The 14,652-nt window shown below is 39.0% G+C and overlaps 1 long non-coding RNA gene across 1 annotated transcript in view; it reads right to left on the bottom strand.

The window, feature by feature from the left end:
• LOC147846549 (uncharacterized) overlaps window positions 1–14,652 on the bottom strand; it is a 1,651,758-nt gene that overhangs the window by 741,555 nt on the left and 895,551 nt on the right. The gene's annotated exons all lie outside the window — the stretch shown is intronic.

A 14,652-nucleotide genomic window follows, 5' to 3' on the forward strand; every position in this document is an offset into this window, starting at 1 on the left:
TTCTTCAGGGGGCATAAAGCATTGATTAGAGGGGTCAGACCCCCCCAAACCCCCCTGTAATTTGCACAATGCACTACGGCCAATTTAGTTTATTCAGTTCACCTACACTCTCAGAAATAAAGGTACGCAGAATTATTTTTCTGCAGAAAAATATATTCATCCTGACTTCCTAACAGGTATGAAATTAAAGGATTATCATAATTAAAACAGGTTTATACTAGTGTAAGCTTATTTTTAAGCTGAACATCTTTTTTGCCCAGAGCAAATGCTTTTAACAGAATATAGCCCAAGCTTATTTGGCATCAAGATTGTAACTTTTCCCAGAAAGTTTTTCTTTTTTTGATACCTTTTTAACCTTTAACCCAGAAATAGATTTACTTTTATAGATATATAAAACAAGTATGCACAGCTTTAACATTTTATTGAAATTAATTGAATCTATTAATCAGAATTAACAAGGTCGGAGTCTGTGTCTTGCATTCATTTATTCATTCATTCATTCATTCATTCATTCATTCATTCATTCATTCTTTTTCCTTCAGCTTAGTCCCTTTATTAATCAGGGGTCGCCACAGCGAAATGATCCAGTGTATGCTTTGCACAGTGGATGCCCTTTCAGCTGCAACCCTGTACTGGGAAACAACCCTACACACTCATTCACGTACATAGTCTATGGCCAATTGAGTTTATTCCAACCCAGGCTCATTCTAAAAACGTAGTCCCGCGGACGTTTCTGGAGACAGCGGAATACGTCCCGGCAGGTACGAACGGCCGTGGTAATTTTTTTCAAGCGAACGCTAAGGGGCGGTGTGACGCTGTTCCCTATCGCGCTAGCCGGCCGACCGCTTACCTCCTTGTGGAGGGCTTCCCCTCTGCAACCCGTTTGTCCACTCAGCTCACCGTGTACATCGGCAGGCTCGAGATTCGGAGAGGAGTTGACCACGGCGATCGGTTTCGAGTCCGGGGAAGAGCGGTTCCAGCAATCAGGTAAGACAAAAACAGAATCCCAAAAATTAAGTGTACGAGTTTCAAAACAGGGTGAGAACGCAGTGAAATCCGAAAACGCGGTAGAAAAAAAAAATCAGGGCTTTTATTTTTTTGGACGGCTTTTTATAAACTGTTGCTCGGGTTTAGGGAAGCGACCGGGCGGGCGGGTCGATCGGTAAAATTGGTTGGGTTCAGGGAAGGAGGAGGGCGGGTCAGCCGATTGGCCGGTCACGCAGTTAATCATTCTGTCAGTTGGACAGCAGCCTCTGGTGGGTTCACGCGAGAACAGCGCGGGCGCGAACCGCGTCTGAGATGCAAAAAAAAAAAGCGCACAACAGCGGCCTCTCGTGGATTTGCAAAAACAAAAGCCGTACGTACCCGCCGGGACGTATTCCGCGGCCTCCAGAAACATCCGCGGGACTATGTTTCCACATGAGCCCGGGTTGGTTTATTCAATTCCCCAATAGCGCATGTGTTTGAACCTTGAGGGAAACAGGAATACCCAGAGGAAACCCAGGCCAACATGTGGAGAACATGCAAACTCCACATAGAAATGCCAACTGGCCCAGCCAGGACTCGAACCAGTGACCTTCTTGCAGTGAGGCGACAATGCTTACCGCTGAGCTACCATGCCGCCCTCACAATCAACATATGTCAATCAGTCGAAGCCTAACTAAAGTCTAATTAAGCCTGAAAAGCAGTTGCGAATCTAATTTCTTTATTAATTTCCACATTGTTCCAGAGTTGCTCACTTTACAGGACTCTGTCATCTCAGTGTTTCTCATAGTCTAATCATTGCTTATGTTGGCATGGAGATTCCCTGCATGTTAAAGCTGATCTTCAACATGTTCAGAATAGAGAAAACCATCTTTGAAGAAGTAGTCTAATCCCTGTAAGTCATGTATGCATTCCTGAAACCAATGATAACCGTTGTATCGGATTAAAGATACAATGGAAATACATTAAACAAGAAGAGCTGCACTTCTTTGTAAAGCTTTTACATTCGTGGCCTAAATATTTCACCTGACCCACATTTTAGATGCTGTTTGCTTTGTTAAAGTTCTGCTTGATTAAGAGCTTAATGCACACCCAAACTAGTTTTTATGCATTAATCCCGGATGATAACAGTTTGTTTTGGAGTCTGATCATTTAAACATAAAAACTTTTATTTGTTTTATTTAGTGAAAGGGTTATCAGTGAAAAAGCTTGTCAAATGTCTTTGTGGATGATTCATTAAAGTGATAGTTCACCCAAAATAACAATTCTTTCATCGTTTATTTCAGGGGTCACCAATCTCAGTCCTGGTCCTTGTGTCCCTGCAGGGTTTAGCTCCAACTTGCCTTAACACACCTGCCTGGTTGTTTCAGGTATACCTAGTAAGACCTTGATTAGCATGTTCAGGTGTGTTTGATTAGGGTTGGAGCTAAAATCTGCAGGACACCGGCCCTCCAGGAAAAGGTTTGGTGACCCCTGGTTTATTAGTTCTCCGTTGTTTGAGTTTCTTTTACTATTAAACACAAGAAGATATTTGAATAAATGTCGGAAACTTGTGTTGTAAAAAATAAATGAGTGAAAAGAAGAGAGAACCCAGTCCAGGAGACTTGAAACAAGCAGAATACCTTTATTGAGACGTGTTGGTTAATCTGCAGTCATACAGCGTCTTTAAGATGTCCATGTGTCTGCAAGAGCCTAGTAGAGGTCCACAGTCTGCAAGTTCTTTCACAAGTCTGTCACAAGTCTGAATTAAGACAAAGATGTCCTGTCTATATTGTCCTGTTAGGAGGAGGTGACATGGCTAAATAAGCATGCAAATTCAGTATTGGAGTCAGCATGGCATAGGTGTTAAAAAACGCCCCAGCTACTGACCACACAAGTTAATCAACATAGGGTTTCTGTAGCATAAAAGCAACACCCGAAGACAAAGACAGAGTCGTTTAAAGGGTCACGAAACACCAAAACACATTTTTTGAGCTGTTGACAGTCGTATATGTGTCCCACACTGCTAAAAACACTATTAGAACACCTATAATTCACAAAGTGTAAATTGGTTGTTTTTGCGTTATTTCAAGCAAATTCGTACTTCCTGTTTGAAACGAATTTTTGAAGCTGCATCACGGTCATGACATAATAGCGTTGTATTCCAGCGTGCAGACTGGGCATCTGTGCCAGAGTGAATCTTATTACGTCTTACAGTGTGATGCATTAATGCATGAGTAAGGCTTGGTTCAAACCAATCAGCGCGCTCTATTGTGCAACTTCATTAATATTCATTACTGTGTTTAGACCACAGAGACGCCACGTTGTGTTGGCAAAACAAGCGTGAAGTGTTGCTTTTATAGTTTGCTCCCGTTAAGTTTTGTTTTCATTTTCTCTCTGTGAGAGCTTATCTGGATCACGTGTGGATTAACAGTGTATGCGACGCTCGACAACAATAACTTGCGTGTCTAAGGAGGATTATTGTTTACCTGAGAGCTGTTCTCATCTGCAAACGCTGAGATCCGGATTCGCTTGTAGTCTCCTCTTAATAAAGACACGGCTCTAGTTGCTGGTGATTGTCCTGTCTCTACAGATTTGGTAAGTGAGCGGCCAGTGCTCTTTGTTTATTCAGTTTGTTCGTATCGAACTAAGTTAACTATTGCACCGAGTGCAAACATGTTAGGACCACAACCAAACTTTAACCTCGTGTAGGGTTTTTACCGCATTTTGTGACCGGAATAACACACGTGGCTTCCTGACGCTACCTGCCGTGTGCATCTAAGTTTCCGGGAAATGCTGAGTTTTTTGCTCTCATTCGCCGTGCGGTATCAAACATTGCATGAAAAATACACACTTAGAGCAGTTCCTCGAATCAAATATCTCGTTTGTCGCGAGGGACATGAATGAATTCCCTGAATGAAAGAGCCAAACTGCAGTTAAAGTCCACCATTTAATAATTTGGCAAATAATTCGACTATAGATGTCCAAATGGGTTAAACACCATCACTTTCTCCTGTGTGTGAGTATTTTGACTGAAACTCGCGCGTGCCCAAATAGACACTTCCACACCCTCCCACATTAGTTCCTCCGACACTCCCCCCTAAACAGAGCTGGCAAGCCCACTTTTCTTACTTTTTCCAAAGTAGAGGTGTGAAAACACCCTGCTGAAACGAGGGGGTTTCATGGCCCTTTAAAGCATTTGCATCACTGGCTTAGCCTGTAGTAAGAAAGATAAAGGTTAAATGTCCCTCCTAGCTGGCATGTCAATGAAATGATATAATTAAAAACCAAAGAATATAACTTTTCAGTTATACGTAGATTATTGTTCATTTGGAGTTAGATGATAGAAATGTATATTTCCACACTAGTAACCATTGACTTCCAGTTTTTTCTACTTTGTGTGCCAATGGTTACTAGTTTATCATTCATTACTTTTCCTTCAACTTAGTTCCTTTATTAATTAGGGGTCGCCAGAGTGGAATGAACCACCAACTTATTCAGCATCTGTTTTAAACAGAAGATGCCTTTCCAGTTGCAACCATATCACTTACCACCCCATCACAATGAAAAATGTGACAGGGTGGTAAAGTGCATCCAAAATTGGCCGCAAATCTCCCATGTGGTCAAGTTCCTTGCCTAGTGTCACAATCACCAGCGATCGTAACTCCTAAGATCGCTGGATCTCATTTACAATAACCATGGACTACAAATCCGCCATTTCTGGACTACATTTTCATACATTTACTCCGCTCACAGACACACATGCTTCCTCATTTAGACTGATTACACTCGCACCACCTGAGGATTGTTAAAGGCTGATTACATACACTATTTAAGCAGCACACACTCATTCACATTGCTGAGTCTTATTTAAGTAACATTACCACACGTTATCCTTGTCTTGGTTTCCCGTGTTTTGACCTTAGTCTTGTTAGCCTTTTTGTCTTAGTCTGCCGCCTGCATTCTGACCTCTCGCCTGATACTTTGACTACGATTCTGGACTGCCTTTTTATATCTGTTTGCGCCTGTGTTGACCTTTGCTTGCCTCACCACTGAATAAACCTGCACATGGATTCTCACCTTTGTTAGTGTCACTCCTCATGTTACACCTAGCATACATTTATTCAATCTGAAATTTACTCCTCTTTGCTTTATAAATAATATATATATATATATATATATATATATATATATATATATATATATATATATATATATATATATATATATATATATATATATATATATATAAATAAGTAAGTTTACCATATCTATTTTGCATGACAGGGTGGTTGGGTTGAGCTTGACTGACCCTGTCTGACAAGAAAAAAAAAGAAAGAAATGTATATGAATTTCTGTAATTTCCTGCTTTTAGTCTTGGAGGGTGCAGCTAGGGCTCATATGATGTCAATTATTTCTTTGTGATGTCATTTAAAGCAAAAGTACATGATTTATAGATAAAACAAGTTAGTGTGACGGGGTGGTAAGTCAAACTGAGGGATGCACACAAATCCTGAAATATTTACAAAAATATATAACATTTATAAAATAAATATATCTTATGGAAATAGAAACACAAATATACACCTCAAAACAATAAAAATTTGGGAGGAGAAATTCATTTATTTGATGATTTCTTAGGTGCAATGGCAATGTTAGTCAGCACAGGCATGTGCAATTTGTTATGTAATCATGAAAAAGTGTTTAAAAAAAGAATATTACTCTGTAATAATAATAATTTAAAATTTATCATGCCAGCAAGAACCCTTGAAATAATTATTTTAATCTTTTGGAAACACATTGTTGGACATTTTTCTGCTTTATGCAGCTCATTAAACGTTACAGACACAAATGGCACCTGTTTCATAGAATGACTCTGCTAACTCCACACAGCAACACCAACTGACCCAGACTAGACTCTAACCAGTGACCTTTTTGCTGTGAGGAGTCAGTGCTACCCACATAGCAAAATTTCTTTGGCCCAGCTCTGGCCCACACAATCAGGTTTTGCTTGACCCACATGCCGCAGTGAATTACGGTACAGGACTGGACCAAATCTGTCTTCCAGACAAGGGCCAAACACAGACCATATCTGGGCCAAGTCTCAGCCAAGTTAATAACTCATAACTGGGCCTGAACTGGGCCAGATAGGTTGGTGTGTCATGATTGCAATGAAATTGATAAACCCATGGAGTGATGCTCTTTAGGCACACTCTGGGCACGCTTTTTCTCAAAGTGACCTGATTGGTAGAATTTTTTTTCTTTACTCAAAAATGATTTTAGTGTATTTTAAATGTGGGTCAAGACTGGCCAAACTCACATGGCCCACTTATCACATTTTTAAATCTGGGCCAAATACTACATTTTTCATCTGGCCCAAATCTTGTGTCCCGCCTTAAAGACGGTGCCACCTCTGCCAAACCCGGGCCATGTTTGGCCACATGCTGTATGCCAGTGCCGGATGAATGCCTGCTGTGCCAGCTTTATGCCAAATCTGGGCCAGAATTCTTTGCTACTAGGGTAACCACTGAGCCAATGTGTCGGCCTTTCTAACATTCTTATATTTATTAATATAAATTACAATAATACAAGATTCTGGCACCGCAGCATCTTCTTGTCATATTTCATTTACATTGTTTGCTGATTTTATTCAACAAAACTAGCATAAGCCTAGAATTTAGTGCGAGTTGGTGCTATTTTGCCTCATGGTCAGTGTAGTAAGTGACTGTATTATCATCGATAACGTTACTTGTTGAGCACAAAAGTTAGTAACGTACAAAAACGTAACAAACGAAATCTTAACCTATGAAATGTGATGCCTTTATGCTTTGTTTACTATACCAGTACACAGCTCAAAAGTCCAGCATCTTCAGATTGGCTTTTATTCTTGACTGGTTGAATGACTTTTGTCCTGGGAGCACTGTACAAACATGGCGGCGATATTGATGCATGTTCAGGACCAGCCCCGTGCAGAGACTGTCAAAGGGGCATGTGCAGGATAAAATTTTGAAGAGTGTGGGGGGGTTGCAATGTCGCGCGTGAAATGTAGAGAGGGGGTAAGGGTTGGTGATTGGATGCTACGCGCGAACTGAAGAGCAGGGGGGTTGTGTCGCTGGGGCACTTCAGATCGTTTTGGAAGGGCACTTTCTATCCAAGACTAAAAAGGGCATGTGCACTGCACAGGTTGAGCCCTATGTGTGCACGTGTCTGTTCAGGGCCTGTATGCGATATCTAGTGTATGTATCTTTGGACCAGCATTCACTTTAAATTATAGACTGTAAAAGATATGGCTGTAGTATCCATGACATTACCCAGAGATTTCTGAACGCAAAAGAAGCAACAAGTATATGTGGCCAACCGTTGCCATTTTGTTCACGCGTCATCGCACATACCAGGGGTGACCAAATAAGGCAAAAGAGGCGGAGCGTCAGTGGAGCTACAGACACCTGCTAGCTTTTTTTCTTAGATGGGCTTTTTTTTGGGAGAAACGTTTAATACTTTATTACCTGCTGTGTTTGTACTGTGTTCTAACCACATGTGCTTGGTTGTATACTATATCAATAAAGTGTTTAGTCCTTTAAAAACACTACTGTAATACATTGAGCCCTTAAGCATTGTTCTTAGGACGTTTTTCTACAGGAGGAAAACACAAATTACTTGCAAACACTTCAGATATTGTCTTTAATGCAAGACTATTTCTGAAATCCAAGTATAACACTGAATGTCAACGCTTCAGATGACTGTTCTAGAGCCTACAGCTAATCAATCTGGCAGATTCTGGAGTGCATTACAAGTCTAAAAGAATTATAAATTATCAATTATCTTAAATAAAACAAATACATTTATAGTGATGGTATACAATATAATTTCACTCAACTGGGAAATAGAGGCAACTTGAATGGTTTGTAAACACAATTAAGTGCACACAGCATGCCATAGTATCTGATAATTGTAAGAAATAATTCCAGAAGGTAACTGACTGTGTAAAGCCGCATAAAACAAAACAAAAATATCAGGTATATGCCGAGTTCAGTGGCTAATCAGCCGGAATCAGCTTAGGTGAAGTGACAGCGAGCAGTGAGACCTAGCTGTCACTCAAGTGGCCACGCCCATAATTTTGCAGACTTAATGAAACTTAATATAAACAAAACCAACGAGTTATAAAAAAAAATTCACCCCCTCACAGTTGTCATAAAGGGTAATTTCGGCTATATGCACCAAAACTAGCTTTTGTACCAGGCTGTAAACATGTTTTTATCAGCTGTAAAAATGGCCAATTTAACATTGCAGTCAAAAAATCATCTGGAGTTCCTGGAGACAGCTCCCAAAGGCGAGTCGATGTATTGCTGTTTCAGTTACTTCCATATGGCTTCCCGAGGAAGAGCTGGAGGTTGCCGCTTACTTCAAATGGTACCCTATACCAAAATGGTGCTAAATTGACACATTCCTTCCAATAGACAACAGTAGCGTAGGCGAGATCTAATGTATATATCCATGGCTGTAGTTGTTGTGTTACTACAGCCAGGCCCGGATTGGCTAATCGGGAGGACTGGGAGAATTCCCGGTGGGCCGGTCCGTTTTTTGGCCGCGAGGGCTGGTATCCCTAACTCCAGAATCTGTTGCTCTCAGCAGTCACTCTTTTTAAAATTTATTTATTTATTTACTTGACCACAGCCTTCTTATTCATTATTTTACCGCAGCTCAGTGAGCAAGATGCAGCCTGCAGGTTAATGATGATATAAATTAGATTAGTCTCTACTCAATGAACAGTTGTTGTGGTTTAGAGGTTAGCTCGTTAGATTACGATGACGCAGACCCGGGTTTGATCCTCGTCCGAGTATTTTATTTTTTTCCTTTTTATTGTTAAGACATATAATACTGTTAGGGTTGTTGAACATTTGAAGTTCTAAAGCAGCTGTTTTCTCAAAAAAAGATGTGATAGTGTAATTAGAAACTGAATTGGAAATGACCTTATTTTAATATAGTCAGTCGTGAACTGAGGTGGGCCGGTCTGAGGCTTGAAACTCCAGGGCTGAAAAGGAGTCCCACTCCGGCCCTGACTATAGCAAGCATATAATTCTTACGACAAATTAATTTCAAATAATTTACTATAATATGGATCAAAACATTTAATTATTTTTGGTATTGTCAATTGAAATGTGTTTTTTATTTTCAAGTTGAGATAATTCAGAGTTGGTGAATTAATATTTATTTATCTAATTACTCAAAGAGAAAATCGAACCTGATTTGAGTAGTGATGCACAAACTCTACTCTAAGAGGGGAAAGGCATCCATTATTTATAAATGACTGGTAAAAAGCACACTTTATTGTTTATTGCATGTGGTAAAAGTCCTCTTTCGTTTTCCCTGTCATCACTCAGTCTCAGTCATTACACTTTACAGCCTCTATACATCTCATTTAAGCAAGCTGATGTGCAGATATCTAGCATTTGCTGCAGGATATTTGAAACTGACTGGAAACATTTCATCAAGGAGGAAGCCAAATCCTGACGTACTCAGATACAATCTGATCAGACATGCCTCGGCCTCCATCAACACCAGCGAGGAAGACAAGAGGGAAAAAAATAGGAGAAAATGTGCAGAAATGGGACTTCTTACAGGCTACAGGTGAAGTGAGAGCTTCGGGATGACAGAAACATGTTGAAACCTGCAGGTAGATAATCAGACAGTGTGTCAAAGTGTTCTCAATTAGCCAAGACGACTGCATGGCAGAGTTTGGCACATCACTCACTAAGAAAACAATAACATTGCACTGTATGTTTGGGGATTTACCAGAGCATCCTTTGAGTACTATTACTATTGTTTGTGTATGAGCATATACAGGACCCTTTTCACAAGACGGTTAGGACAAGTTTAAGGGTCATCATAATATTAAATTCTTTAAAGATTTCAATATTTCTATGTAAAAAATTGACCATTTATTTATTTATGGATTGTTATGAATTTTTTGAATGAAGTAGTGTAAGTGAGACTGGGCCACAGTTTGTTTTATTGTGGCCCAGATCCGGCCCACACCATACACTTACATCTGGACCACATACTAAATGTAATGATGTCTCTGGGGAGTTCCGCTCCTGTTTGCCAGATCTGGGCCACAAATAAGCCAAAGCAATACAATGTATTAGCCAGAATTGAACCAAATGAACCAGAACTGACCCTATTCTGGCCCACAGTTTGCTTTTATTCTGGCCCAGATCTGGCCTATTACTTCTAATATAGGAAAAAACATTGGTAAACATCAGTGAATTATATTATTTTATCACAGGCTGTGCCTCACAAACTTTTCAAGCACAGTTCTTAAAAGTTACAGCAGCCCAAAAGAACATTTATATTAAGAGGTTCAGGGCTATGAGTCCAACTAAAGCAAACACTTTTCTCCATGATGGTGACTTTAGTCTATGTGGTCCACATAAAATTTAAGATAGCTGGGCCACATTTGCCATATCTTCTCCGGGCCGCTTTAGGCTCACAGCCACAATAATCATAGCTAAATGTGCTGAATATTCGCCAAAAATGACCCACATTTGTTTTAGTATAACTGGGCCACATTTGCCATATCTTCTTTGAGCCACTATAGGCTCAATCCACATTAGCCATAGCTTACTGTGTCGAATATTCGCCAAAAGTGGCTCACATATGTTTTAAGATAACTGGGCCACATTTGCACCTACATGTGTGAGCCACTTTAGGTTTAGACCCAGATTACCCTTAAATGACTATCCCACTATTTTGCCAACTGTAGCCCACATTTGTCCTGTGATTTAGTAGATAAATTAAATGACAGACTTTGTGGCTTTTTTATTGGTATTTTAGCTCCTAAACTCTGAAAATGTTCAGCATTATTTCAGCAAAATTGTTAAAAAAAAAAGTAAATAAATAAATAAATATATATATATATATATATATATATATATATATATATATATATATATATATATATGTATATATATATATATGTATGTATGTATGTCCATGTAAGTTTTAAATATATATATATATATATATATATATATATATATATATATATATATATATATATATATATATATATATATATATATATATATATATATATATATATATATATATTTAAAAGATAAATGGAGATTATTTTAATGATTCTCCACAGAAATAGCAACAAAAAGAAGTCAACAGTCTTGCTCTGGTTATTGCACAACACGCCTTTTATTTCATAGGAAAGTGAAAGTAGGTTACAGCACGTTTGAAACAATCACTTATATATATTTTGAAATGGATTATAACAGACAGATTTGTCTTTTAAACTGTCATGTGCCCTTGTTTTGATTTGCCAAAATGCTTTTTAAATGCTTTTAGAGATCTTTGGATCATCTCAAGCACTCCTATCAACTGATTTACATCCACCAACAGACAACCAGATGTAAAAAAGGTCTCTGATGTCCAGAGTGTGCATGCTTAAAATACCACAATCTTTGAAACAGCCCTTGACACCATTTGAAATAAAATATTCAAATCTACTGTAAAATGGTCTAAATATTATCCTCTATGATGCACAAGCTTTGTGTTTTACAGTTATGCCTTCATTGATTTTATATACAGTAATGAATCCATATTTTCAGTATATTGAAAACACTGTAAACCCCTAAATTAATGAAACTCGGGCACCATTTGAAATATAATATTTAAATCAACTGTAAAATTGTCTAAATATTATTCTCTATGATGCACAAACTTTGTGTTTTACAGTTATGCTTTCGTTGATTTTATATACAGTAATGAATCCCTATTTTCAGTATGTTGAACACACTGTAAACCCCTAAATAAGATAGACTCGGACACCATTTGAATTAAATATTCAAATGAACTGTAAAAATTGTCTAAATATTATTCTCTATGATGCACAAGCTTTGTGTTTTAAGGTTATGCCTTCATTGTTTTTATATACAGTAATGAATCCCTATTTTTAGTATATTGAATACACTGTAAACCCCTAAATCAATAAAACTCTGACTCAATTTGAAATAAAATATTTAAATCAACTGTAAAATTGTCTAAATATTATTCTCTATGATGCACAAAGCTTTAATTTTTTTTCATTTGCAGGCAGCGTAAATTAACTAACTAATAAGGCTAGGGTCAAAACATGGCAGGACAAGGCAAGGAAAACTAATCGTAATGTTCACTAGACAGATAAACAAGACTCAGCCCTAAAGAGAGACTGTGTCTGTCTGTGTGTGTGTGTGTGTGTGTGTGTGTGTGTGTGTGTGTGTGTGTGTGTGTCTCGCAGGCACATGCACACATAGGGCTCAACCTGTGCAGTGCACATGCCCTTTTTAGTCTTGGATAGAAAGTGCCCTTCCAAAATGATCAAAAGTGCCCCCGCGACGCGACACACCCTCCGTCCCGCCCTTCAGTAAGCGCACGACAACACTGCTCTTGAGTACGCACGCTCAACCCCCCTCCGCCGCGTTACAGTATGCGCGTAACAACACAGCTGATCAGAACGTGCGCGACAACACCGCTCTTCAGTACGTGCGCGAAAACAACGATCTTCAAAAAAATGTGTCCTGCAAATGCCCTTTGGACGGTCTCTGCACGTGCCTGTGTGTGTGTGTGTGTGTGTGTGTGTGTATGTGTGTGAGCACGTGTGCGTGTGTTTGTGCTGTATAAATATTCCTAGTAATCAGTTCATAAAAAGCACAAGCTGTGTCTGTCTGCAATCGTGGAAATCTAGGCCAGGTGTGTGAGTGGTGCATGACTGGATGTTGTAGTCCATTTAATGGCAGATTTTTAGTTCTATGCAATACTGTGTGTTTGCCAGCGATCTGCACTGGCTGGATCGCAGGTGATCATGACAAACATAAAGGAATCACTTTAATGAACATGCATGATCATGAAAAACAGAAAAAAGAAGATAAATCAGGTTGTTTTTAAAGACTTTTATTTTAATAAACGAGCAAAATCGGCAGTGTAAGAATATTTTACCAGGTATTGAATCAAAAGAGCTTGTGATCCAGTTTTAAACACAGCCAAACAATACATTTCAATACATCACTTCCTCTATAAAATACATTCTCACTGGATCAAGTGAACACTAAAGTGAAAAACAGTTTCAGTTTCGCTTTAATAAAAAATATAAACTCTATTAAACATATAAAACAAATGAAATATGCAGGATAAAGAATCTGAAACATATAACTGAGCTTTTCATTTTAACAAAAACTAAAATGATGTAAAAAAAAAAAAGCAACAAATCATAATTTACAATGCATCATAATATTGTACAACAAAATCACTTGTCGTTGTGTCAGAAGTGTAATAAACTCATAAGGAAATAGCACTATCTGCTTTCCCACCCACATTTTATGGCTAAATTCTACTTTAGATTTGATCACACAGACATTTTATTGTAGATACCACGGGCCAAAAGCGGTAAATCAAAGTGTCCAAAGTGAAAGCTCATAAACTTAGCTTAACATGACCCTCGGGTTGTGCTGTACACATCATAAACTCTGTTACAAACTCCCAGTATGTTCATTTATGCATCATATATATTGCATAAATTGAGAAAAGATTAGATATATAAGTAGTATGCACTTAATAAAACACAGAATAGTAGCAGTGCAAGGCACTGAAATTAATGTTTGTGTTGTTAGAAGTCTTTTTGCTGGTTAAATAGCTTGCACAGACATTTTTACAATCAGTCATTTAGCAGACGCTTTGGCTCAAGCGACTTACAATTGAAGAGGCTTTCAGAGATTCAACTAGGAGAGGCAATACACATGAGAAGTGATCATTATTACTCAGTCAGTCGGTGCTTTTGAAAACACTATTTGTTGGGTTTGGGGAAGGCGGGGGGCGGGTCAGTTGATGCTTTTGAAAATACTATTGGTTGGGTTTAGGGAAGACGGGGGGCGGCTTAGTCAGTGCTTTTGAAAACACTATTGGTTGGGTTCAGGGAAGGTGGTGGGCGGGTCAGTCAATGCTTTTAAAAAAACTATTGGTTGGGTTTAGGGATGGTGGTGGGCGGGTCAGTCGATGCTTTAAATTAGACTTTACAGACCTGAAACTTGCCTACAGCACTTATTCATTGTTGCTCTTAGTTGTGTAAATTGCTTCCTTGTCCTCATTTGTAAGTCGCTTTGGATAAAAGCGTCTGCTAAATGACTAAATGTAAATGAAAAAACATTATTGGTTGGGTTTAGGGAAGACAGGGGCGGGTTAGTCGGTGCTTTTGAAAACACTATTGGTTGGGTTCAGGGAAGGTGGTGGGCGGGTCAGTCAATGCTTTTAAAAAAAACTATTGGTTGGGTTTAGGGAAGGTGGTGGGCGGGTCAGTCGATGCTTTAAAAACATTATTGGTTGGGTTTAGGGAAGACAGGGGGCGGGTTAGTCGGTGCTTTTGAAAACACTATTGGTTGGGGTTAGGGAAGGCGGGGGGCGGGTCAGTTGATGCTTTTGAAAATACTATTGGTTGAGTTTAGGGAAGACGGGGGGCGGCTTAGTCAGTGCTTTTGAAAACACTATTGGTTGGGTTTAAGAAAAACGGTGGGTGAGGGGATCGGTCGGTTGGTCAGTAAGTCAGTCGACAGCAGCCTCTGGTAGATTCATGCATAAACAGCAGGAGAAATTTTAGAAAAACGTGAGAAATTTGAGATCTGAAAAAGCGTACACATCGGCCTCTGGTGG

The sequence above is a fragment of the Danio rerio genome, chromosome 2 (assembly GCF_052040795.2).
Source record: "Danio rerio strain M-AB ecotype USA chromosome 2, GRCz13ab, whole genome shotgun sequence".
Lineage (NCBI taxonomy): Eukaryota > Metazoa > Chordata > Actinopteri > Cypriniformes > Danionidae > Danio > Danio rerio.